The sequence below is a fragment of the Phyllobates terribilis genome, unplaced genomic scaffold (genome assembly GCF_046119375.1).
Source record: "Phyllobates terribilis strain yellow unplaced genomic scaffold, ASM4611937v1 Scaffold_4__5_contigs__length_816908805, whole genome shotgun sequence".
NCBI classification, from domain to species: Eukaryota; Metazoa; Chordata; class Amphibia; order Anura; family Dendrobatidae; genus Phyllobates; species Phyllobates terribilis.
Genome location: NW_027362764.1, coordinates 639,834,387 through 639,855,382, shown reverse-complemented (window position 1 = coordinate 639,855,382; position 20,996 = coordinate 639,834,387). Strand labels below are relative to the sequence as shown.

General features: G+C 47.3%; 1 protein-coding gene across 3 annotated transcripts in view; it reads right to left on the bottom strand.

Annotated features, from left to right (window-relative positions):
- Positions 1-16,488, bottom strand: part of MTFR1 (mitochondrial fission regulator 1) — a 49,755-nt gene extending 33,267 nt beyond the window's left edge. For 2 of the 3 annotated variants that reach the window (XR_012320161.1, XM_073679367.1), the window contains exon 1: positions 16,354-16,488. The gene's annotated coding sequence lies outside the window, so the exon portion shown is untranslated. The remainder of the gene's footprint in view (positions 1-16,353) is intronic. The other variant, XM_073679368.1, reaches the window with a different exon arrangement.
- Positions 16,489-20,996: the final 4,508 nt, after the last annotated feature.

Sequence of the window (20,996 nt, the reverse complement as noted above, 5' to 3'; positions counted from 1 at the left end):
TCAATCATTAAAAAATAATAAACAGAAAAATACTTTTTTTTTCTTTTAAAAAGAAGCGTAATATATATATTAGGCCCATGGTGTCTCATAGATTTAAAGGGGACATATTATTTGGGCCGGGGCTACATGGCGACACGTCACGCAACAGCAATTCTCATAAAGGTCGCACGGCAGAAATATCGGTGCGACAAGTTGGAAGTCTACGACAAGTGACTAGTGTGCAACTTACAACAGAAAATCCAACATATTTGGAAATATTTGCGCCTGATGCAATATGTTGTAGGTCTCAACACGAGACTATAGAAATTCATTACATCCACTGTAGCTATTGTCGTCATCCATCCAATATTACATGCACCGACACATTTATCCGTATAGCGCTAACATTATGTTTTCAGGAGCACACCACTTCCCTGCCTCCTAGCTTCATGCTTGCCAGGGGAATGGTGTGCTCCTGATTCATTGATAATTGGAGCCAGCAACATGGTTGCACCACAGGTGACTGACGAAGGACAGAGCAGGGATCTTCAAAGCGTTGCGCTCCTTGCCTAGTAGACCGACTACAGCTGACAAACTGCAGAGGTGACTACAACCTGGGTAACTAGCGCTACACAATGAAATGAAAATTTCCTCTGTTCTTAAGAACGGGGATGATTTTTGAGAACAGTAAACTGAAAAGTTCCTTGTTACAAGCACTTTGCAGATTTACAAATAAAACCCCACAAATGGGGAGCAGATCTTGTGCTCAACACATTAGGGGAGCCAGTGATGGCCACAGGAGGACCTGCAACAGAAGCTACTAAGAGCTTTTGTTGGCACATCTTAACTTTTTATTTAGTTCCCAACAGAGCAAAAACCTCAGTGTCATTCTCCAACCACGGTGATCACTGGTTATGATACGTGCGGTTTTGGTTAGGTCAATTATTAACTGAAAAAATGTAAGAAATGTTAAGGGCACGTATGAGGAAATACAACAATGCACAGACTGATGCTAAACACAATATTCTTCACAACATACATGAATTTAAAGGGTTATTCTCAAAATAGCAAGTAATTCTTATCCATAAGATAAGGGATAACCATGCGATTGATGGTGGTCTGACCGCTGGGAACCCCAGCGACCCTGTCTCGAATGGGGCAGAGGTGCCGCATGCTCGACTTCTGCTCCATTCATCACTCATGGGCCTGCTGGAGAAAGAGGAATACAGCTGTCCTTCTTAGGGTTTCAGAGCCCTTATTGTGTAAATAACTGGGGGACCCAGCGGTTGGACTCCAGTGATCAAAGAGTTATTCCTCTATTCTAAGGATAGGAGATACATTGCTATTGTGGGAATAGCCTTTTAAACAGAATTATCCAGAAGTATAGAAAAACTCTGAAAAGTGTAAAAAACAGAGGTCTCCAAACCCTACAAGGTGAGACACTGGCAAATCTGACTCAGTGATAAAATTATTGGTTGTAACTACGAGGAGACCACCATCTGGGCATGTGTCAACATTGCAATCAATGACAAAAACATGCATTTCCAGGAGAGCACATTACCGGGGCATGATCAGTGACATCTAATAATCCGCATTGCAGCAAAATCTAAAATGAATCCATTATGATCGTCCAGCGTGCACACTTTACTTTATAGTGAGCAATATCGCTTAAGAGTATGTTCACATTAAGTTTCTGTCGATCTACTTCAAGATCCACATCAGAATATTTGAAGCAATTTTTGATGCACATCAGCTTTAAAATCTGTGCAATAAGACTTTGTGTGAACATATACTAAGCAAAGGAGGGATACGATTAAGGACCACTTCTGTGAAAGTCCAGACATGGCAGAATATTTCCTGCGTACTGTGTGTGTATATCTGTGTACCATGTTCATGTGTGTATGTGTGTGCATGCCTGCATACCATGTACCGTGCGCATGTCTACGTATTGTGTGTGTGTGTGCGCGCGCGTGCGGGCGCATGTCTGTGTACTGTGTATGTGCGGGCATGTTTGCATATGTGAAGAATGAGGTGGCAGGCTGGGCCCTGTGTTGTATACCTATATTTCTCCGCTGTATCTGTGCATCATGAATCGTGGTATGTGTTAAAGGGGCCACTGAGACTCTTTCGCTTGGGGCCCACAAAAACCTTATGTGAGAGGTAAACGGATAGTGTGAACTACAACTACAAATGTCCCGCAGTAACTCACAGATATGTCAGATGTCTATGAATCATGATTAGTGTTGAGCATTCCGATACTGAAATATCGGGTATCGGCCGATATTCACTGTATCGGAATTCCGATACTTAATTCCGATACTTTTATAATATCGAATACCGGAATCGGAAGTTCCCATAATGCCTGCGCTCTGCAGTGTCTGTGAAGGATGACAAGTTGGATGGCAGCGCGATCCAGCTTGTCATCAGAATGCCATCCCAGCGTGGGAGAATTCTCCTGATTGTTTAAAAGCCGGCGCGCGGTAAAAAGCCGCCGGCTTTTAAACAATCACGCAGCCCCATACTGCTTCCCCGCAGCCTCCCACCCCGATCCTCCGCTCCCCTCGCCACCTCCCATCCCGATCGTAAATTAGGACCGGGCGGGGAGCGCAGCACCAAGGAGCGAAGGACCCGGGCGGGGAAGCCGGCAGTGAAAAGACTTCACCGCCGGCTTTCCCGTTCTGTGCTGCGCTTTCCCGCCGGTTATTTCAAATGAACAGCTGAGGTATCAGGTGATGCCGATCAGCTGTTCATTTGAAGTCGCCGCGGTGCCCTCAGAGGGTTCATGTGAGTTCATGCTTGACTGCATGAACTCACATCAACTTTCCCACGGCCGCACAGGTCAGCCTCACCTCCCGGACCCGTCATGATTAGTGTGTGCGGGGTGTGTGTGTGTGCGGGGTGTGTGTGCGGGTGTGTGTGCGGGGTGTGTGTGTGCGGGTGTGTGTGCGGGTGTGTGTGCGGGCAGACATAGGCCGATGTGACACTACTACTCCCATCGGCCTATGTCTGTCCCCCGTCCACTCCTGCCAGCAGGATCAGCTCGATGGGAGCAGTAGTTCCCATCAGCCTGATCCTGCTATTTAAATTGCCCTACTGTGTCCCCAATAAATGTTAAATACATGTCATTGGTGGCCAGTGGTTACCTAAAAGAAATTAGTTCATACATTACCTGTCCCCGCCGATCGCCACCTAAAATAAAGTAAAAAATAAAAAACTACACCTATACTCACCAAGACACCTAATTCCCCGAAGCCATCGATCTCCTGTAATAAAATATAAAATAATAAACCACAACCTTATCCTTACCCCTCCGTAGTAGTCCACGAGTGTCCCACGAAGATCTCCAGTTCAGAGCAGCCACATAGAATGTGACCGCTCTGAACCGCTGCCGCCGCTAGAATGACGGGGCCGTAAGGGTTCACCGGAGTTCAGGCAGCGCTGCTCCGGTTAGCTCCTTTACGGCACTGCTGTATCGTGAGAAATTCCCACGGTACAGCACTGCCGTAAAGGAGGTCTCCGGAGCTGCGCTGCCTGAATGCACTCCGGTGACCTCAGTCAGTGGCTCCCGCTGCCGGGAGCGGACGTGTTCCCGGCAGCGTGAGCTTACAGCAGCCATGCACAGCTGTCACCATCTCCAGATGTGACAGCTGTGCATGGGAGATCAGCGCAGGAACGTGGACAGGTAACTATTTTTTTTTTAGTAAACTAAGAATTAAATAAAATGGTGTTTTATTTCAAATAAATTATTTTTTTCTGGGTGTAGTGTGTTTTTTCTTTTTAACACTTTGTAGGTTAGTAATGGGGGTGTCATATAGACGGCCATCATTACTAACCTGGGCTTCATGGCAGCTGGCGCTGACATGAACCCCACCACTATTACCCCCTGCCACCGCACCAGGGCAGCGTGGAAGAGCGAGGCTAAGTGCCAGAATTGGCGCATCCTATGGATGCGCCATTTCTGGGGCGGCTGACGGCTGGTGTTTCTAGCCTGGGAGGGGGCCAATATTCATGGCACCCTTCCTGAGCTATTAATATCAGCCCCCAGCTGTCTGCCTAGCCTTTGCTAGCTATTAAAATAGAGGGGACCCCACGTCATTTTTTTTTGGGGGGTCCCCCATTTTAATAGCTAGTAAAGGCTAGGTATTCAGCTGGGGGCTGATATTAGTAGCCTGGGAAGCTCCGTGGGTTTTACCCCCTTCCCAGGCTTCAAACATCTGCCCCAGCCGTCTGCTTAACCTCCGCTAGAGACTAAAATTATGGGGGATCCCACGCCATTTTTTTTTTAAATAAATCCTTTATTTTAACACTAAATGACATTTGAGGAGTTAATAAAGATGCAGTCCCTAAATTATTATTTATTTTTTAATAAATTTTTCCCAAAACTTTTGACGTGGGCTTCGCCATATTTTTGTATGCCAGCCAGGTACAGCATCCAGCTTCTATGAACGCGCCATTTTCCGGGGCGGCCGCGGACTGCAATTTTCAGCGGGGGGGGGGGGAGGGCAAAAAGCTTGGGCCTCCCTGCGCTGCAGATTCCATCCCCCAGCTGCCTAGTTGTACCTGGCTGGACACAAAAATAGGGAGAAGCTCCACGTTTTTTTTTTTTTAATTATTTCATGAAATTCATGGAATAATTAAGAAAAAAAGGGCTTCCCTATATTGTTGTGTCCGGCTAGGTACAAATAGGCAGCTGGTGGTTGGGGGCAGCCCGTTCCTGCCTGCTGTACCTGGCTGGACACAAATATAGTGTGAAGCCCCACGTCAATTTTTTTTTAATTATTTCAGGAAATTCATGAAATAATTAAAAAAAAATTATGTGGGGCTTCGCCCTATAATTGTGTCCAGCCAGGTACAGCAGGCAGGAACGGGCTGCCCCCAACCACCAGCTGCCTATTTGTACCTAGCCGGACACAACAATATAGGGAAGCCCTTTTTTTCTTAATTATTCCATGAATTTCATGAAATAATTTAAAAAAAAAATGTGTGGCGCTTCGCCCTATTTTTGTGTCCAGCCAGGTACAACTAGGCAGCTGGGGGCTGGAATCTGCAGCGCAGGGAGACCCAAGCTTTCTGGGTCCCACCCGCTGCAAATTGCAGTCCGCAGCCGCCCCGGAAAATGGCGCGTTCATAGAAGCGCCATCTTCTGGCGCTGTACCCAACTCATCCAGGGCCCTGGTGCGGTGGCTCACTGGGTAATAAAGGGGTTAAGGCCAGCTTGGCATTATCAGCTGGCCCTAAGCCCGAAATTCATGGGGTCACGCCAATATTAGACATGACCGCCATGAATTTCTAGTAAAGTATTTAAAAAAAACACAAACACCCAGAAAAAAGTCCTTTAATTGAAATAAAGACACAATTCTTTATTGTTCTAAATTAAACCATACTTACCGCCACACCCATTCCAGCTGAAGCCAACGATCTCCTGCAATAAAAGTAAAATAATAAAGCAACCTCATCCTTACCTTTCCATGGTTCCCAGGACAGCTTCAGCTCTGCTACATCGAGATGACAGGCTGGACCGCAGCAGAACGCTGCCATCCAGCCTGTCATCCCGCGGACACTGAGAAGCGCAGGCATGCTTGCGCTCCTCAGTGTCTTTCTGTGACGTCATCCAGATGAGCCGAGGTCATGTCCAATGAACTCAGCTCACCTCATGCACGTCACTGACAGCGTGGGAAAATTCTCACGCTGAAGCGCTGAGTGCAGGAGAATTCTCCCACGCTGTCAGTGACGTACATGAGGTGAGCCGAGTTCATTGTCGGCTCATCTGGATGCCGTCACAGCCAGACACTGAGGAGTGGAAGTATGCCTGCGCTTCTCAGTGTCTGCGGGATGACAGGCTGGATGGCAGCGTTCTGCTGCGGTCCAGCCTGTCATCTCGATGTAGCAGAGCTGGAGCCGTCGTGGGAGCCATGGAAAGGTAAGGATGAGGTTGCTTTATTATTTTTCTTTTATTGCAGGAGATCGTTGGCTTCAGCTGGAATGGGCGTGATGGTAAGTATGGTTTAATTTAGAACAATAAAGAATTGTGTGTTTATTTCAATTAAAGGACTTTTTTCTGGGTGTTTGTGTTTTTTTTAAATACTTTACTAGAAATTCATGGTGGTCATGTCTAATATTGGCGTGACCCCATGAATTTCGGGCTTAGGGCCAGCTGATAATGCCAAGCTGGCCTTAACCCCTTTATTACCCAGTGAGCCACCGCATCAGGGCCCTGGATGAGTTGGGTACAGCGCCAGAAGATGGCGCTTCTATGAACGCGCCATTTTCCGGGGCGGCTGCGGACTGCAATTTGCAGCGGGTGGGGCCCAGAAAGCTTGGGCCTCCCTGCGCTGCAGATTCCAGCCCCCAGCTGCCTAGTTGTACCTGGCTGGACACAAAAATAGGGCGAAGCTCCACGTTTTTTTTTTTTTAAATTCATGAAATTCATGGAATAATTCAGAAAAAAAGGGCTTCCCTATATTGTTGTGTCCGGCTAGGTACAAATAGGCTGCTGGTGGTTGGGGGCAGCCCGTTCCTGCCTGCTGTACCTGACTGGACACAAATATAGGGCGAAGCCCCACATCAATTTTTTTAAATTATTTCATGAATTTCCTGAAATGATTTAAAAAAAATTGACGTGGGGCTTCGCACTATATTTGTGTCCAGCCAGGTACAGCAGGCAGGAACGGGCTGCCCCCAACCACCAGCTGCCTATTTGTACCTGGTTGGACACAACAATATAGGGAAGCCCTTTTTTTCTTAATTATTCCATGAATTTCATGAAATAATTTTAAAAAAAAATGCGTGGGGCTTCGCCCTATTTTTGTGCCCAGCCAGATACAACTAGGCAGCTGGGGGCTGGAATCCGCAGCGCAGGGAGACCCAAGCTTTCTGGGCCACCCCCGCTGCAAATTGCAGTCCGCAGCCGCCCCAGAAAATGGCGCGTTCATAGAAGCGCCATCTTCTGGCGCTGTACCCAACTCATCCAGGGCCCTGGTGCGGTGGCTCACTGGGTAATAAAGGGGTTAAGGCCAGCTTGGCATTATCAGCTGGCCCTAAGCCCAAAATTCATGGGGTCACGCCAATATTAGACATGACCACCATGAATTTCTAGTAAAGTATTTAAAAAAACACAACACCCAGAAAAAAGTCCTTTAATTGAAATAAACACACAATTCTTTATTGTTCTAAATTAAACCATACTTACCACCACGCCCATTCCAGCTGAAGCCAACGATCTCCTGCAATAAAAGTAAAATAATAAAGCAACCTCATCCTTACCTTTCCATGGCTCCCACGACAGCTTCAGCTCTGCTACATCGAGATGACAGGCTGGACCGCAGCAGAACGCTGCCATCCATCCTGTCATCCCGCAGACACTGAGAAGCGCAGGCATACTTCCACTCCTCAGTGTCTGGCTGTGACGGCATCCAGATGAGCCGAGGTCATGTCCAATGAACTCCGCTCACTTCATGTACGTCACTGACAGCGTGGGAAAATTCTCCTGCACTCAGCACTTCAGCGTGAGAATTTTCCCACGCTGTCAGTGACGTGCATGAGGTGAGCTGAGTTCATTGGACATGAACTCGGCTCATCTGGATGACGTCACAGAGAGACACTGAGGAGCGCAAGCATGCCTGCGCTTCTCAGTGTCTGCGGGATGACAGGCTGGATGGCAGCTTTCTGCTGCGGTCCAGCCTGTCATCTCGATGTAGCAGAGCTGGAGCTGTCCTGGGAACCATCGAAAGGTAAGGATGAGGTTGCTTTATTATTTTTCTTTTATTGCAGGAGATCGTTGGCTTCAGCTGGAATGGGCGTGATGGTAAGTATGGTTTAATTTAGAACAATAAAGAATTGTGTCTTTATTTCAATTAAAGGACTTTACTCTGGGTGTTTGTGTTTTCTTTTAACTTTGACTATGGGGTTAGTAATGGGGGTGTCTTATAGACGCCTCTCCATTACTAACCTGGGCTTGATGTCAGCTGGCATTATAAGCTGACATCAACCCCAACCCTATTACCCCCTGCCACCGCACCAGGGCAGCGTGGAAGAGCGAGGCTAAGTGCCAGAATTGGCGCATCCTATGGATGCGCCATTTCTGGGGCGGCTGACGGCTGGTGTTTCTAGCCTGGGAGGGGGCCAATATTCATGGCACCCTTCCTGGGCTATTAATATCAGCCCCCAGCTGTCTGCCTAGCCTGTGCTAGCTATTAAATTAGGGGGGACCCCACGTCATTTTTTTGGGGGGGTCCCCCATTTTAATAGCTAGTAAAGGCTAGGTATTCAGCTGGGGGCTGATATTAGTAGCCTGGGAAGCTCCGTGGGTATTACCCCCTTCCCAGGCTTCAAACATTTGCCCCAGCTGTCTGCTTAACCTCCGCTAGAGCCTAAAATTAAGGGGAACCCCACGCCAATTTTTTTTTAAATAAATCCTTTATTTTAACACTAAATGACAAGTACAGTAATCAACACTGTCACTGTACTTCATATATATGTGACTGACATGTTTCTATCTATCTAATCTATGTGTGATTCTCTATTCCTTCTATTCTAAATTGTCGGGTACAGATGCTGAATTGCCGGCCGGCTTTCTTAAAGAGACGGTGCATGAAAACACTATTATTTTTTTAAATAAATCCTTTACACTAAATGACAAGTTCTGTAAGCAACACTGTCACTGTACTTCTTATATATGTGACTGACATGTTTCTATCTATCTAATCTATGTGTGAAGCTCTATTCTGTCTGTTATAAATTGTCGGGTACAGATGCTGAATTGCCGGCCGGCTTTTTTAAAGAGACGGTGCACGAAAACACTAATATTTTTTTTAATAAATCCTTTACACTAAATGACAAGTACAGTAAGCAACACTGTCACTGTACTTCATATATATGTGACTGACATGTTTCTATCTATCTAATCTATGTGTGAAGCTCTATTCTTTCTGTTGTAAATTGTCGGGTACCGGTGAATGCCGCTGATGAATTGCCGGCTTTTCATGTCATTCTACATTATTCTTAGTTGTTTTACTTCATGTAGAATTAACCTACAAGGAAAGAAAGGGTTTATTTTCATTCCGATATTTGTGTCCCATTGACTTGCATTGGTTTCCGGTATCGGAATCGGCGATATCCGATACTTTTTGGGTATCGGCCCGATCCAATCCGATACGATATTTCCTGATATCGGAAGGTATCGCTCAACACTAATCATGATTGCAAAAAACTGCACTGAAAATACAGCAGAGACTGGAGCTTTGTATATGAGGATGGCCATGAATCTGGCAGGGCGTACAAGGAAATTATTATGAGTCACAGGGGTGTAGAGTCTTTCTCCAATAACTACAGTAGTTTAGAAAAAGAGACTTCTCACCATTTACCTTTAACGACTTTGCTGTATTAATAAACCGCCAATCAGTAAATATTTACATAACAGTCATTTAATAGCCTGTTCACACAAGCAGATTGCGATTCAGAGGCGCACTGAACGATCTGTGGTATATTGCTCTGTACAGGAGAATGTGCTGCCAAGTACGATGATCTGTTGTGCAACACAAAAGATCAGTGCAAAACGCTCGTTCTTCGAGGTGATCAGCAGCCTGTTTACACAGCAAGATTAAGGTGAAACCAGTGTTCCTAGGCATCATGCACACAGTAAAGTGGCACGGCAACATATTACACAGGTATTCTGAGCACAGGAATCCGACAGAAAACAACATTGGCCCAGATTCTACAAGATTGGCGTTTTGCAGGCCAGTCTTCCTGACATGTGCGCTGGCATAAGAAGTACGAATTTCATTAAGAGGACATGCTCTTAATTATTACACGCATCTTTCAACTACCATGTACCACCGCCAGTAGGTAACTGTACATTTCTGTTGTAAACTATGAAGAATTTGTCAGCTTTGCTGGACTAAGCCCTGTCCAGCCTGAGGTCCACTCCCTTTGCTAAAAGCTGGCGCAGCTTGCCCGGACTGAAATAAAAAATTGTGTTAAAACAAAAAGTTTGCGACATTTCAATCCAGAATACAAGCGAAAACTGCAAGATGAATTGGGGCCTTTGTATGGTATCCACGACAGACAGGAATAGCAGAGGCCCAGCAATAACTTACATAGACATCAATACAAAATCAGCACAGAAGACAAGTGCGCAGCGACGGGTTAGGCTAGGACCGCACACATCCAGTGCTCTCCATATGAGGCTGATGGAGTTACTTTGGACACGTCTTTGTGCAAGTCTGAAAAAGTCTCATCACAGTGAATGGCGCTGTTGGATCCTGTTTTCTAGGAACTATGACAGAAAACCGGACACAGTGCTCAGCCAAGAGCACGGCATGTGTGAACATAGCCTTACCAAAAACTGAACCTGGTCTAAAAGTATCTACTGCTCAGTTACTAAAAAGTCCTGGTTCCAGTAGATTACAGTATTTTGTTCACCCCTGGGGGTAATTAGTCTGACCTTGCTAATCAGCTAATATGCTATGGTTAGTATTTGGCCAATGGTGACATGTCACTGGCTATAGATTGGCATACGTTATGTGTACGTCCTGACAGATCTAGTCACCGTTCGGGTTCGTGCACATGGCTGTATTTTTGGACCGAATACGATCCGATAAAACATTGAATCACATTCGAACCAATGTTATTTTGTGGGGCCATGCACGTCAGATTTTTTCCTCGGACAGAGTTGAATCAGATATTCGGCCATGCAAGTCAATGAGTCTGTGGAAACCATCGGATCGCACTCGGATGACATTAGAGTGCAATCCAATTTCCAAGGGACTGACAGAATGGAGAAGATGGAGACATTTTTTTGCATTCGCATAATCGACCCGACTCTCTTGGATGACATTATACACCATTGTCTGCACCTAGCCTTAGGTGAAGTCATTATTAAGTTCTGTGATATCAATGTGAAAAATCAATGCTTCTAGAAAAACTTGATGTATCATACAAGGGTTATAGAGCAGGAATTCCAGGCATGTTGTACACACAACTCATGAAACAAGAACACACCTGACCAGACAGACATTATAACGCTACATGATATACTGCCAAGACTATGGATTTCTTGCCAAAAGTGGCTACTAATCACATCAGAAGAAGATCTTTTTTTAAGAATATTTTCCTGCTTTTACCTGATGAGTACCTGCTTCTATGCTGTTAATACTGGTGTGTGACAGCAGGTAAAGTACGTACGGTAGGGCAATAATGGGAGAGGTTAAATTCCTCACATGTCATCATCCCACCACATATATACAATCTCCTGCTGTGCATTGCCATATACAGGACTGTTTTCCTGCTCTCTAGAAGACCATACACATTAGATGATCAGCCAAATTCAACTTTTTCGGCAGAACCAACTACCCATCCAGCAGCGGTATCTTAACCCTCCCAACAGCAAATGTTGTGAGAAAGAAGTGTCGGTCATATCAGTTGTAAATATGTCCCGGGTATCTCCCACTATTGACAGCACATGTACAGGTGGGGAAAGGGGATGAGGCATGTAAATTAAAATAGGACAGCTTTAGGTTTAAGTCTTTGCTGCAAATTTCATTATACCCAACAGGAAAATTTGAGTCTATATGTGTCAGGGATTATGCACACGCACGATCCCGACTACTCACTAAGTAGCTATCGGCAAGTGAGCAGTGAGCGTATGGCGTACACACCTCTGAATTCCAATGCATGGAATATGTGTATACACCCCCGTACGGTCACTGCCAGCTTCAAGATAACCCAATTAAGATTATTCACTGCCACCACCAATCAGTTTCATTTTTAAAAAAATATAAAATCCACTACAGGCCTGATTGGACTCCTGCTTTCTGGTAGTGTATATGGCTTCGGGGGAGGAACGATTACAGAACAGAAGAAACAGGACTATTAAATTTTATATTTAACCCAAAAGGGAGGCAGTGTTTATGAAAAAGTATACAAAAGATTTTACAAAGGTGGACAAAACAATACAGCATATTCAGTAACACAATAAAAAGGGATTAATAGAACAAACTTACTAGACCGATCGCAGAGACAATTCAGTTTAGCTGGAGGGGGGCACTCCACTGGACCGTTATGGAACGTGGCCCCTGCTTACACAAATATGTATCCCCCAGCATGAGTATAGTTCAATATTCGGCTTGATCTTTTATGCCGAAGGGGGGCCCTGCCCACACACTCCCCTGTCATGACCTTCAGTGGGCAGGTCCCCGCCCATCATGTTTGTATTAGATCTCTATCTTCTGTGATAACTCAACGCTGGTTGATCGCAGAAGTTAACAAGTGATGCCATCTTTTTTATTGCAATTTTACCTTTACTTAGAGATCACACATGACACGACTGCTGTCCATTATTTTTGTGTTCTTGCGTTACAGCTCACCGGCGGGGCTTACAGATACGGAAAAAGGTGCATATTGTTCCTTAGACAGCCCCGCTGCTAAAAATGTGTCCCATCACAACAGGAATTATAAAACTTCTGATATTACATATTTCATGTCGGTGCCTACGAGTCTGCCTGACATCTGGTGATTAAAGGAGTGTGCAAATCAGAATGACCCGGCTATTGTACAGAGTCTGATAGTTTCCCTTTGAAGCCGTAACGAGATGTTTCCCGTCCTTTTTAGTCTCTGGCCCATATGCGCAAAGGCGTCTATTCGTCACCCATGTCTCTCCATTTGATATGGTAACTAGCCAGGATACAGTGGTGGCCACAAGTATTGGCAACCCTGAAATTCTGTCAGATAATACTCAGTTTCTTCCTGAAAATGATTGCAATCACAAATTCTTTGGTATTATTATCTTCATTTAATTTGCTTGCAAGGAAAAAACACAAAAGAGAATGAAGCAAAAATCAAATCATTGATCATTTCACACAAAACTCCAAAAATGGGCCAGACAAAAGTATTGGCACCCTCAGCCTAATACTTGGTTGCACAACCTTTAGCCAAAATAACTGCGAACAACTGCTTCCGGTAACCATCAATGAGTTTCTTACAATGCTCTGCTGGAATTGTAGACCATTCTTCTTTGGCAAACTGTTCCAGGTCCCTGATATTTGAAGGGTGCCTTCTCCAAACTGCCATTTTGAGATCTCTCCACAGGTGTTCTATGGGATTTAGGTCTGGACTCATTGCTGGCCACCTTAGAAGTCTCCAGTGCTTTCTTTCAAACCATTTTATAGTGCTTTTGGAAGTGTGTTTTGGGTCATTGTCCTGCTGGAAGACTCATGACCTCTGAGGGAGACCCAGCTTTCTCACACTGGGCCCTACATTATGCTGCAAAATTTGTTGGTAGTCTTCAGACTTCATAATGCCATGCACACAGTCAAGCAGTCCAGTGCCAGAGGCAGCAAAGCAACCCCAAATCATCAGGGAACCTCCGCCATGTTTGACTGTAGGGACCGTGTTCTTTTCTTTGAATGCCTCTTTTTTTTTCCTGTACACTCTATGTTGATGCTTTTTCCCAAAAAGCTCTACTTTTGTCTGATCTGACCAGAGAACATTCTTCCAAAACGTTTTAGGCTTTCTCAGGTAAGTTTTGGCAAACTCCAGCCTGGCTTTTTTATGTCTCGGGGTAAGAAGTGGGGTCTTCCTGGGTATCCTACCATACAGTCCCTTTTCATTCAGACGCCGACGGATAGTACGGGTTGACACTGTTGTATCCTCGGACTGCAGGGCAGCTTGAACTTGTTTGGATGTTAGTCGAGGTTCTTTATCCACCATCCGCACAATCTTGCGTTGAAATCTCTCGTCAATTTTTCTTTTCCGTCCACATCTAGGGAGGTTAGCCACAGTGCCATGGGCTTTAAACTTCTTGATGACACTGCGCACGGAAGACACAGGAACATTCAGGTCTTTGGAGATGGACTGGTAGCCTTGAGATTGCTCATGCTTCCTCACAATTTGGTTTCTCAAGTCCTCAGACAGTTCTTTGGTCTTCTTTCTTTTCTCCATGCTCAATGTGGTACACACAAGGACACAGGACAGAGGTTGAGTCAACTTTAATCCATGTTAACTGGCTGCAAGTGTGATTTAGCTATTGCCAACACCTGTTAGGTGCCTCAGGTAAGTTACAGGTGCTGTTAATTACACGAATTAGAGAAGCATCACATGATTTTTCAAACAGTGCCAATACTTTTGTCCACCCCCTTTTTTAGGTTTGGTGTGGAATTATATCCAATTTGGCTTTAGGACAATTCTTTTTGTGTTTTTTCATTGAAGACAAATTAAATGAAGAGAATAATACCAAAGAATTTGTGACTGCAATCATTTTCAGGAAGAAACTGAGTATTATCTGACAGAATTGCAGGGGTGAAAATACTTTTGGCCACCACTGTAATTGAGTTTGCCACTTCTTGTGTGTACTTCCATTTGCATAGAGATAGATCCTTAGATTGCTAGCTCTTGTCCCTTGCAAGTGGTAAAGGGGAGGGGGAAGCGTGAGAGGGAGAAAGATTTGTAATATTTTCCGTGACAATATGTTTTTGGCGAAAATGAAAGATAGGCTTGGCAAAACCCAACAGATCGTACTGTAAGTAACTGGGGTGATTGGGCTCTGGTCGTATCCGTTAGGTTACACATCCATTGTTATGACGTGACACCTGGTGTAAATTACAAATAATAATGTTTTCCGTTAGGCGTCCCCTGGCAATAAGCTGATCATTGGATGTCCCCACTCCACTACTCCCATCAAGCAGTATACCCTTGTAATGCCATCAAAGGAAACACTAGCCAATTCTGAGCATGTAACCCACTTATCTGCAAGGGAAACCATAGTCTTTGGGCCCTGGCATACATATTAAACCAGTTTCCTAAACTCAAGACCTCACGGCCCCCCAAACTGATGATGCTTTCAGGATTTCCTGAGTATTGCATGGTGGATGTGCTGTCTCCCATTTTTTCTTCTGTCATCAGAATCTATCACCTTCAGTTCCCAAATAATTGCATATGCACCACCAACATCTTTCCCAACAAGGTGGCACCGACAGGTGACTGCTCGATCTCGGAGTTTTTCTCTAGTATTACTGTAAACCTATACAAGAAGAGAGCGTACAAAGGAGGACTAAACAGCTAATAAAACATCAGTCACAGGAGTGTTATTACACCCCATCCCGGCAGTGCACACTGGTTTCACAATACCAGACAGGGTGGGTCAGACTGAGGGATGAACAGTGCGATGGTTACAATGCAGAACAAGTAGAAGATCTGCAACAGGAAAAAAACGAGAGACTGAACAATTCCAAGATTAAAAAAAAATAAATGACAATATAATAAAAGTGTCCGTATCTAAGGGCTCAGGCAGATGTCCATGGCGCTCAGTCCAATCATGGACCACAATGTACAGACAGGCCGCGAGTCTCGGAGCATGGCAGCTGCATATATTTCTATAAGGCTGTCAAACTCAGGCGAACCACGGTCAGTCTGTGCATCAGACAGAACCACGGACGTCTGCATGAGCTCTTGGTAGCATCCTACCGCTGTCATGGCTCCCATTGCAGAGCGGCGCTGCCCCAGGACGGCACGTGCCATGTGCTTCTGAACAGCCAGGAAGAACCAGGGACGCATCAGCTGGATCTACAGGAGGAATGATTATTTTCTAAAGCAGTTTTTACTTCAGCTTTTATCATCCAAGTGTGGAGGAAGAAACACAACGTTCAGTTACAAGACCCATACATGCGAATAAGTCTTACATTTCCATTCCTGTCTCCGCTGTCTGCTTTACGGTAATTAGACAGCAAAACGTAGTCTGCAAAAATGTTTATAAAAGAAAAAAAATAGATACAAATGGACACAGATAGGATCCAGTCAAAAGTACGAGAACTTTGATTTCCATTTTATATCCAATTGTGTTTTTTTTTCCAACTGGATCCTTTACAGACAGATCCCACACGGACGCGGGGGCAGAGCCTAACGATCGGAGCGTTAAAAAGATGGAAAATGAGTCTAAGGGATGGATGGAGAGAGCGGAGAGAAGGCAACGGACAGGTAAAAGATCAGCGGGGACAAGATCTCCCATAGAATACAACAAACGCTCTGGGGCGCTGACACTTAGTGGGGCACAGTCCGGAAGCATCTCCTGACGTCTAGGGCCGGTATAAGGGCTCTACTAGAGCACAGCTGTAGAACTACAAGTGCCATCATGTCAGCTCCTCCTCCACATCGGCACTTAGTCCATGTCATGCGCAGTACGCGTGCAGTCCTGAAGGGGGCGCTCTGACCATGCCCTCAGCATAGTGTCCTGTCCTACAGACAGTGGGGGCCCCTCTGTATGACTAGACAGCAGAGCAGTGAGCAGGGCCCCGTGGCCAGGCTTCTAACCTTGACTCCAGCTGTGACAGAACTGGCGCCATTCACACTGCGGAGACACCGCCCATAAGCCGCACTCACAAGTACCTGCCTCCGGCTTTAATCGCTCACATACGGTCCGCCAACTCAGGGGTCTCGGTCCCGGTGACAGCGCGGACTCCAGAGTCAGCTCCACCGGCGGCAACTTCTCACTACGTCACCGACGTCCACACTACAGCCGGCACATTGAGGGGGCGGAGCCAGGAAGGCACGTGCTGCACGCGGCGGCCATCTTGAGTCCTGGCAGACCTGCCCATAATACCGCACAGATCTGACAGGATGGTTCTGTGATTTCTAATTATACTTTATTTTATCTAGCTGATCTCGACATATTTTTATTTATTGCAAAATAATAAATTAGTCAAAGATATTTTGTTTCCTTTTTTTTATTTGGGGTGTAAACAAAATAATAAAAAAAACTGAATTCTCCATGTATTTTAGTTATTTTTTTTTGTTACTTCATTGCTGTGTATAGAGAAAGTACTGGTACGATCATGACCAGATATGGGGGAGACCCGGAGGGGTATGTTATACCATCATGGCAGGTGTTATGCACAGCTAATGTTACCTATGGGCACGGCCTAAATAATCACTGGGGGCTACACCAGCGGTAAGGACAGTAGTCAGTAAGGCATCATCAAGTGAGGGCAGGACACACTGGTGGACACAGATAGAAGAAGCCCCTGTGCAAAAACACTATATGGGCCCTCTGCAGTCCAATGGCTCATCATAATGCACAATTCCACCATGTTTAGAGATGGAAATAGGGCCCCTTGCCTCTTTGGCCCCCGTGCAGCTGCACAGGTTGCACCGATGATATGCCGGTGTGGCGCCCCTGAGGGCCAAAAGACAACAAGAAACCGCCTTCCATCATGGGCCGGGTTCCAGAATGGCGCGAAAAGCGAAGCCCGCCCCGAGCAACAGTGACCATGTATGTGGATGTGTCCATCAAGCTGGGGGGGCCGCGTCAAGGTTCTGGCCGACAGCAAGTTGCCATGGAACCACTCCCGAAAGGGGAGAGGAGAGAAGAAACCTGGGAGACAGGGCGGAGTCTCCAGGAGCCCGGAGAGACCGCACCCGGAGGGCAAGATGGAGAGGCAGGAGCCAGCTCCCATCCGTGGTCTGCAACAAGCGGCAAGACCTCTGACCTTGGAGGAGGCCATGGCAGAGCTATCCCTGGAGGATACCGAATTCCTCCAGGTGGAAATCCAGGAGCTGGGCCGGAGAATGGAGAGGGCCCAGCAGGACGCCATTGCTGGCTGGAAAAAGGAGCTGCTGGAGAAGCTGATAATCCGGCAGCAGCCAGCGCAGCAATCCACCAGCAGCGTCCCAGCCCCGGAGGAGCCTGAACGGAGCCAGGAGGCAGAGGACGGCACAAGCGCGGCTGCGGGAGCAGGTAAGGAGAGACTCCCTGTCCCGGGCGCTGAGAGTGCTAGCCTGCTCCTGGGCTCCTTGGCGGAACCTCCGATCCCAGGCGCCTGCTTCACCATCCTACTCCTGGGCCCCCTGGCAGAACCTCCAACCCCGGGCGCCTGCTCTGCCAATCCGGTCCCCCGTCTCGAGGTGGAATCTCCCGTCCCGGGCACCTGCTTCACTGACTGGCTCCCAGACGCCCTGGAGGAAACACCAATCCCGGGCGCTTGCTCCGTCGACCTGCTCCTGGGCCCCCTACCAGAGCCACCTGCCCCCGCGCCCGAGTGGGTATACGGAACGCCCTCCTACAACTCGTCCGCCAGGTACGAGGACCAGCAAGGACCCCCGCTAGCATCTGCACCTGCACCCCCGGTTACCTGCCCAGGAGGAGAGGAGTTCCGATGGGATAACCGGGAAGGGGACCTCATGGGGTTCCCGAGGGAGACGCAGGCCCAGGCCCTCCAGAGGGAAGAGCACTGCAGGAGGGAGCTCCTGCAGTTGGAGCGGGAGCGTCACGACCGGCAGGTGCGGTGGGAACGGATGGAGGCCCGGAACATGGCGGCCAAAACCCGGGCCCGCCAAGCAAGAGCTGCCACCTCTAGTCCCCGTCTGGAGGAGATCGTAGTCAAGTTCGATCTGGACGCCGGGTGGGGCTTTGTGAGGGAGCCGCACACCGATCGGGACGTATTCGTCAACCGGCGGGATGTAGAACCCCACCTCCAACAGGGGCATCCTGGCCGAGACCTTTACCCCTACGTCACATTTACCCGCCACAAGGGCGAGCGTGGCTGGTATGCCCTCCAAGTATATCGAGTGGCGAAAAGGAGAGACATGCCCCTGCAGTGCGAGGCTGAAGACCCGGCTGGGTCAGCCTGCAGGAACCAGGAGTTCCCACGGAGGGAGCATCCCTGTTAAAAACTGTTTAAGCTAAAAAAACTGTCAACAGTTACCTGGAAGGGTACAACCCTGCCAGTTTAAAAAGTTAAAGTGTGTGCATTTTAGGTTTTGTTGTTACCCGTTTAAAAAGACTATCAGGTTATGGACGGTGAATAACCAAGGAACTTGCCGTTGTAAATAGTTGCACTTCTTAAAGTGCCCCTTATTGGTTTTATAGATACAAAGCTGACCTCAGAACAAAAACCCGTTTGGCGTGGCCGAAGACGTGGTCCAACACCTGGATCATCCATGCCCTGCAGCCACGCCCAGGGCCTACGTTGAGGGTTTTCGGGCGGGTCCCTCATGTTCACTGAATAGCACCTTGTTAAAAAGAATGGACACCCGGTTGCAGATCGTGCTGTGACCTGTTGAAAAATGTTTTATGAGAAAAATGTTTTATAAGTATAAAGAAAGATGTTCTTTAAAAAGTCTTATAAAGTTTTGATAAAAATGTAACCAGTAACGTTCAAGAAAAAGTGCCTCCCATAAAGGGAAGAAATGTTATGTTTATGATCTTATATGTGATGCATCTAAAATTTTGCATGTCTGTAAAATACCCTGTGTTTTACTCTGTTCCAGCCCGCGGACGTGCTGTGTTTTACCAGGGGGGTATGTGGCGCCCCTGAGGGTTCGGTCGCCACAGAGGTACTGCATCTCACCCAGAAGTGTGGTATCTCACTCTCAGGTAAGGAAGGAGTACAGCTCGGGACCCTAACACCTGCATCCAACACATTCCACACCAGTGGGGGCAGGGCGAGATTGCTCCTAAGGGAGAGCACAGTCCCTGGTCCCTAGCTGATGGGAGGAGCTATGTAGTGGGTGTGGGTGGAGGAAGTAGCTTAGGGGAGCACATGAAAGGAAAGTATAAATAGAGAAGCCATCTTGTTTAGTCAGTTCAGTCTGAGGAGGAAAAGTGTGGGAGCAGGGGTTCTGTAGGAGCTCTGCTCAGGAGGAGGGCCTGAGGAGAGGCCAGGACTGAGGGAGAAGGAGAGAGGAGTGGGAAAGGCTCCAGAAGCGAGGAAGGGACCCCAGGGGTACGGGCAGTGCTGGAGGCCACCCGTACGCCCGAATCCACCAGGAGGTGCAGGGGTCAGGCCACACAAAGGGGACCAGTCCCTCAACTAGCGAAAGACTGTACGTCTCAACTAGAAACCGGAGGCTGCAGTATTTAAAGTCCTGCAGCCAACAGTCCTTATCAGTCTCACCAAGAAGGTAGCTATAGAGGACCCAGGGGACGGAACAGACGTCGCCCGACAAGGCCCGCGGGTACCAGATTGGGACACTTGGTATGAGGTGCAGGGAGACGGCCAGAGAGAGAACACACAGAAGGGGGTCCCGCTAAGTACTCCGGCGATATCTGAGGGTAGACTGAACCCCTCCCTGAGTAAGCGCAGCACGACGAGGGAAGTTACACTGGTACCTGTAATTTGGACTGCAACAACCGTGAGTAAAGACCCTGAGGACTGCACCCCACTGTCTCTGTGATTATTATCTGCGCCATTACCCCTGCACTACAACGCTCAGCATCACCTATAACATCTACATTGCCCTGGAGCTAAGCTCTACCTGTGGAGAGCCACACCAGCTTTGCTGCACTAACATCAGCTCCAGAGGACCTGCTCCGCAGCGGCGGCTCCTTTTAGCCGCATACCACAGGTGGCGTCATGAACTTTGTACATAAAAACTCTAAAATCCCCTTTTTACTGACCGCCCTGGGTCACGGACCGGGTCACCGCCACTGTGACATCTCCCCTAGCAACGACCGGCCCGTCAACGAGTACCCCACGGCCCAGCGGGCGCGTCATTGTCTCCTGGCTGGACACAAAAGATATTTTACACCAAATAAAATTACATCAAAATCATACACAACAACTAATCCCCATACATCTAACCGCAAAACCACACAGACCTTTACCTAAGCGGTCACATATGAGGAGTGTGGGTACGTGGCGACCCCCACAGTACGCAAGGAGCAGCAGACACTATATTGTACCCGAGACTCAGGAGAATGGAGACTGAAGCACATGAAAAGCCCTGAAAAATGACTGCTGCAGGGAAAAAGTGCAAAAGCAAAGAAGAAATAATGTGATATCTAATATGGGTGTCACCTAATGCCAAAGTGGAGAGGGGAACCAGTAGTGAGGTCCATGGAGGTCACCTCACACGTGTCACCACTAAGGGTGCTTTCACATTGTGTTTTGGCACCCGTTCAGTGTTCAGAATGCATATTCTGATCACTTAGGTCCACTTGTCGCAGCCATTCTGTCACAAGCTGCAGCTTTACACTCAATGTAGAGTCGGATTGGTGGTCTGGCAGTTCTGGCAAATGCAAGATGGTCTGG